At 45.4% G+C, this 6,713-nt stretch overlaps 1 pseudogene; it reads right to left on the minus strand.

Annotated features, from left to right (window-relative positions):
- Window positions 1-4,910: 4,910 nt before the first annotated feature.
- On the minus strand, window positions 4,911-6,376 carry LOC110309736 (sentrin-specific protease 3 pseudogene; annotated as a pseudogene).
- Window positions 6,377-6,713: the final 337 nt, after the last annotated feature.

A 6,713-nucleotide genomic window follows, 5' to 3' on the forward strand; every position in this document is an offset into this window, starting at 1 on the left:
CTGCCGCTTGTCACTTCTCTCTTTCTGCATTAGAATTCTCCCATACCCGTGCTTTCAGTCACCCATGATCATATGAAAACATTAAGTAGAAAATTCTGGAAATAAACAATACACAAGTTTCAAGTTGCATGCCATCTTGAGGAGCTAGATAAAATCTTCTCTCTCCTCCCGGGACAGGAATGATACAGTTCAGTGTATTCACACAGTATATGCTGCTCATTCCAGTCACCTTTGTTACCAGCTTTAATGGCCACAGTAATGCTACCTTACACTGTACATTGCTCACAATACTTCTTGTCACCTAAGTGTCATCTCACATGATCACAATAGGCAAGTGTAGTATGATGGGAGACTTTAAGGAAGGGAGAGCAGGGAGACTACCCCTCCTACAGCATTTGCATTATGTTAATGCCTCATTGCACTTTAGTTGTTCTATTTTCTCATTACATACTATTCTTCACTTATTAGAACACCTACCTTACAAATTAAATGTTTTTGTACGTATGTGTGTATCAAGAAGTACTATATGTATATAAGGATGAGTCTAGTGTCCAGGAATACTCAGAGTTTGGGGTATCCATTCTGGGTCTTGGAATATATCCTCCAGGATAGCAAGGGGTAGGGCCAGCTCTATTGCTCTCATGCTCTTGAGGCCAGCTCACCTGCCCTCATACCACCAGGGGCAGCTCTGCTGTGTTGTCCAGGCAAGGGGTGGGACCAGCTCTCTCTAGAGTGGTGGCCAGCAAAGGGCTGGGCCAGCTCAGCACAGTGGCTCAAGCAGCAGTTCAGACCAGGAACCTCTGCATGGCCCTTGGTGGTAACATGGACCTGGGACACCAACATAGACTCTGGCTGGGATCGTGGGCCCAGACATAGCCCCTGGCAACAGCATGGGCCTGGGTGTCACCATGGCCTCCGGTGGCAGTGCAGGCCACTTCAGCATGTCTACCTATGGCCCTCAGACATCCATATAGTCTCCAATAGCAGCCCAAACCATGAAAATCCCCCAATCACAGACATTCTCATGGCCTTTGGTGGTAACTCAGGTGGCAGACATCAACACAGATCCCCATTCCCCACCGCTGTAGCAGATCCATGGACCCAGAGATGGCTCTTGGTGACAGCACCATAGCCTAAGATGGTTACACAGGCTCCTCATATCTGCCTGTTTTGCTGCCTAGTGTCCAGTTCCACCTCTCTCCACAGTATACAAGTACACACACACATTAGATAAAGGTCTTCTCACACTGAGAGAGTTTTACATTGAGATGCGACTAGTAAATTCTACTTTGAAGTTCTTTTCTTCAGTTTTTATACTTTACTTTTAAAATGAAACTTGCTTTCCTAACCCTGGTGGAGCACACTCTGTTTACATTGAACAAATTATTTGTTCAATGAGCAAGCAATTCACCATTCTAGGCAGGGCTCTGAGGAAGCCATGCCTTCCGCTAACTATGCAGCCTGTGCAACAGGAGTATTATAGAAAGAGTTGCACCATCTCCAGAGGTGGAGATGCTCTAAGATAAAGCACTGGGCAAGGCAAAAGGGAAGGTGCTGCTGGCAACCAGGCAGACTCCTCTCCGAGAGACCACCTAGCCAAGGACCCTTTGATGGTTGATTTCCACCAAGGCACAGAGACAGCGGCTTGTGTTTGCCATCTGGGTATAATAAGAGAAGAATTTGAATCATAAAAATTTCTACCTAATTTAAAAGGCACGGTATTGCTTTTCTCAAAACTAACTGCCCCCGGCGATTCTGGTTAATACTTCCGTTCAAAATAAAAAACGTTAAAAGCCTTTTAGACTGACATTTAAGATAATTTGGAAACAATGCTAAGACAATCTCTTTACATCCAACTTCCTGAGTGATTGTGCAACCCTCCTCCCTTTCTGCTTACTGGAAAGCAGTCGGCAAGAAACTAGGTAGAAGGTAGAACTTGTCTTCCTGGGGAGTGAGGGGTGAGACAGTGTGCACATTTTTATGAGTGATGAGACTGTGTGTGCATTTTAAACTCAACCCCACGGGCTTAGCCAGCAGCCTGACAGGAAAGAACAGAAAGGTTTGTCACCAGCTAACTGATTCAAAACACACTAGGATTTTATAAACTGGCATTTCAAAGTTTTATTCTTTGTTAATCATGCCTCTTTATTTCCAAAAAGGTGGGGGAAAGTGGGTACTTCCTCCATGCCCGTGACATACCCGCGGCATGTGTTAATGGTGTCTCGGGGCCCTGATTGGACCTGAGAGTAGAAACTGTAGAAATGACAAAATTAAGCTTGCCGAGTCTACTCTGATTCCCGCTGATTGTCATGGACTCTTCAAGAAGGAGATAAAGGGGAAACAAGACCACGACAGTGGAGAGAAGCCAACACCTCTTCTTGGTAAAGGTTGAATTTCTTATGCAGTTTTGGAAAAAGAGAAGGCAAACTAAATTTTAGAATTTCAAAACCTGAAAGCAATAAAGAGAAATCACAAGCTGGGGGTTGGGGGTGGGGGAGCTTTAGAGACAGACTACATTAAGAAATTTGGTACATATACTATAAAGAGTTAATAGCAGGAGTTCATGCAAATTCATAGGACCAACAGCCAGCACACTATATCCCACACACAGAGGGAGTGAATAATTTGTACAATGGAGTTGGTGGATGCTAATTAGCTAGTAGAGATTATTTTACAGTGCATGCATATATTAGAAAGTTCATTGTATCTCTTAAACATATGTGATTCTAATTTGTCAGTCATAACTCCCCAAAACTCACACTATTATTAGCAAACGATTGCAAATGAAAGTAAAAGGCTCTGGCCCTACTAACATACTAGATCATATTTTAAAATCTATGGTGCATCAGCCCTCTGAATCCAGGCTTCTATACTTATAGATTTAACCATCTTCAGACCAAAAATGTCTCCTGGGCAAAAAGGGGTTACATCTGTACTTGTTTGTACTATTTATATACAGATGCCATTTTGGGTTTTTCCTTATTGTTACTACCTAAATGATGTAATAATATAGCAGCTATTTACAGTACATTAACATGACTTGAGCTCTATAACTAACATAAAGCTGATCTTTTGCAAATAAGCACATAACATGTTATAAGCATCCCCGAGTCATCTAAGATTCTTGGGCAGCCAGATCTAGAGTTCCAGGTGGTGTCTTAGAAGCAATCTGTGACAAACACAGGGCAACTATAATAATTTTGGTGGCTATAGAGCAAGATGTAAACTCTGAAACATTGCTCAAAAGTGTAAATTAATTTAATCTCTCTGCAATTATTTTAAGCTGAAACATTAAACACTTGAAGGAAGGGCTGGAGAGAGATGGCTCAGAGGCTGTGAGCACTGGCCCTTCTTCCAGAGAAGAAATTCCCAGAATCCGCATGGCCTCTCACAGTTGCCTGTAATTCCAGTCCTAGGGGACATGATACTTTCTTCTGGTCTCTGCTGACATGAGTCGTGCACATAGTGCATAGATATACATGCAAGCAAGGCAGCCATGATATATAATTTTTAAGTGTTCAAGTGGGCTGGGGAAAGTTGGCAAAGTCCCTGCCGCACAGCATGCGTACGTGAGTTTGCGTCCCAGCACCCTTGTAAAAAGCTGCATGTGGTGCTGATGATCCTAGCACCGGAGAGGCTGGGGCTTAGTGGTGGCCACTCTCACCAGGAGAACTCCAGGTTCACTGGGAGACCTTGTCCCAAAAATCTAAGGTAGAGAGTGCTGGGGGTTGGGGGACACACTCAGTGCTTCTGTCCTCCACATGGGCACATATGAGTGTATGCACATGCACATGCATGCTCCCCCTCACACACACACACACACATACACACAGAGTCTCACACACACATACAGACACCCATACACAGATACACACACCGAGACAGATATGCACACACAGGCACACACCTACACAGACATACAGACACATACACCGAGACGCATGCACAGACACACACACAGACACACAGATACACACATTCACAAAGACACAGACACATACACACATACACAAGATACACACAGAGACATAGACACACACAGAGACACACACATACATAAAAATAAGAAGACAACGATGAACTGCACCACAATGCCCGCAGGGGTAGAGCAGAGCATTTTCTCCTCTGTGGTCTTTCTAAATATTTCATAGTGAACCGCTCTTAAAACTAAAACAAAATTCTGATTATAAAATAGAGGACTCGATGCACTTTTGTCATATAGATTAGTGGAATATACATATGAGGCTCCAGAAGGAGTCTCTAAGCTGTCTCTCCTCCATCCCACATGAAGACTTAAAAAAATATATCATGGGTGTTTTACACACACACACACACACATACACACACACACACACACACACACACACACACAACTTCTTCACTTATTATGCCCAAAATTAATGGTCCATGAAATTCTTCTAAGTCTTTTAACTCAAAGAAACCTGTCTCTTCCAAAACCTACTCTTTGATCCCTGACACCTTTGTAAAGCTGACAAGCACTGATCTAGGTCTAAAAACATTAGCACTGTATTTAACTCCACTGCCCCCATTTTACAGGTGGGAAACGCGACGCAGAGTGGTGGGGTTATTCGTCTGGAATGGCACTGCCTCCAAAGATTCAGATCCAGTTAGATTTGGTTTTAATCTTCAAAGGATCCTTTATTGACCAGAGCAGGACCGTGGCATATATATATACATAAATATATATAAATTTGAAGATCGGGCAGGCAGTAATCCCTTTGCGCGCCCACCACCCCCACACTGTTTTCCTGCCCTCTGAACATGGAAGGAGGAATGGCTGCTCCACCTAGGCCACAAGGCAACATTCTCCTATAGAGGGAGAAAGAGGCTTTTATGTGGCCATTCCCTTCCCATCAGAAATCAATATACTCGCAGCAAAGAAAACAAAATACAGAAATCAAACATTTAAATATGAAAATCCAAAGGGAATTGGGTAGAGAAACAAAAAGGAACTGGAGTTTCTGGGGAAGGGTCTCCCTTTCCCCCTGCCCACTGAGGGGCAAAGGGTCTGGGGTATGAGGCTCACACAGTGAGTTTGCAGTGACACAGTTCCTTGTAGATCTGACGACGGAGTTTGGGCATGTACTGCTGGGTGAAGCTGAATGGCTGAGACAGGGCCAGGTGCTTGCAGTATTGTAACACAAAGGCACCACAGTCACTGTCATTATTCTGCCTGGCCACATTCATTTTGAAGTAACCTTTCCAGCCCTGATGGAAGTCCAGTCGGTCTTTTTTGACTGCCTCTGCCTGTAGATACTTGGCAATATGCTTAGGGCAGTGGTGTTTTAGAGTTCGCTGGGAGTCAAAATAGGTGATGGTACATCGCCTTACATCAACTGAGATAAGGGACCAGTGCACCTCCAGATGGATGGGGATTAGCAGTAATTCCTTATTGAAGATGTTCACATTTTTGGTCCACCTCTTTACCCCATCATAACCGTTGGTACGGAGTTTATCATAGAAGAAAGTGTTGAAGAAATGCACATTTTCAGGGACTGTATCCGTGACCAGGTCTCCATACATGTTCATCACCTGGTCATTGAGCCAGTTCTGTCCATATAAGGTACCCAAGTCATCCATGGTGAGCACGTGTCACTTATAGGATACCCGGAAGCCCCTTACCATAGCGTTGCCTGGCATCTGCTGATAAGACTGGATCAGCTGTAGTACCAGAGTCTTCCTTGAGGGTGTAGAGAACTCCTGCTGGAAAATGTCCTCCAACTTCTCTACAACTTCATCAGTGCTGAGAGGGATGAGGCTGCCATAAGTTTGAAGGAATTCATCTAAGATACTCTGCACACAGGTCACATGTTCCTCCCGAAGGGGGCTATGCTGGCCAGCTTTCTCCCCAGTCCGATCTGCCTCTTCTGCAGTGCCCAAGTCAGAGCTCTGAAAAAGTTCCTGAGCCACGTGGTCTCCAATGCTGCACACATTACTGATGAGTAGGCTGCGCTCCCCTTCAGGACCAGACAGTCCCCCAAAACCATTAGGTAGAGTACATGAGAGGAGGCCCGAGTCAGAGTCCAGAGGAGACTTTGGGGTCCACCTTAGTCCATCTTCCTCCATGGGGGGCCCAGAGGGCACTGGTGGAGACCCTCTCATCCTATCCTCTGCCATGAGAGCACCTAGCAGACCCAGCCGGGTTGGGGGTAGCCCCCGGGGGGAGTCAAAACGACAGCAGGGTGATGGCACCTGTGGCGTTGCACCCGCTTCCTGGGGTGAGAGATGGTTCTGGGGTGAGCGAGGTTCCGCCGCCGGCCTCGGTGGCGCCCCCAAAGCTTCCAGTGGAATGTCAGCGAGGTGCTTTTTGAGTAGAGCAGCATCTGAAGGCTCTCGTGGCTCGGCGCCTGAGCTGTGAGCACTAACTCTGCTCCTTCTCTACTGAGTCTCAGAATGTTTTAGTCACCAGTTTATGCATCCAGCCTCCCTAGTCAAGTGAGGTTGTTTTAGGGATAAGCATGGGACCCTGAACTTCTTCAGCCTCGTCTGATGTAAGCACGGGCTTCACTAGGGTCCTCAGACCATATTTTGGGTTCTGTGAGCAGACACTGAGAGTTCCAGTTCTTTTATGCTCAAACAAGAAACTGAACACACAGTTACTGCAGAAGCAGAGAAGGTGTATTAAGAGATAATACATGCCCATTTCAGGCAGGAAGGCAGGGGTGAGAGATGGACTGGAGAAAAGAGAGAAT

Source organism: Mus caroli, unplaced genomic scaffold (assembly GCF_978045245.1).
Source record: "Mus caroli unplaced genomic scaffold, Mus_caroli_1 scaffold_12, whole genome shotgun sequence".
In the NCBI taxonomy this organism is placed as follows: domain Eukaryota; kingdom Metazoa; phylum Chordata; class Mammalia; order Rodentia; family Muridae; genus Mus; species Mus caroli.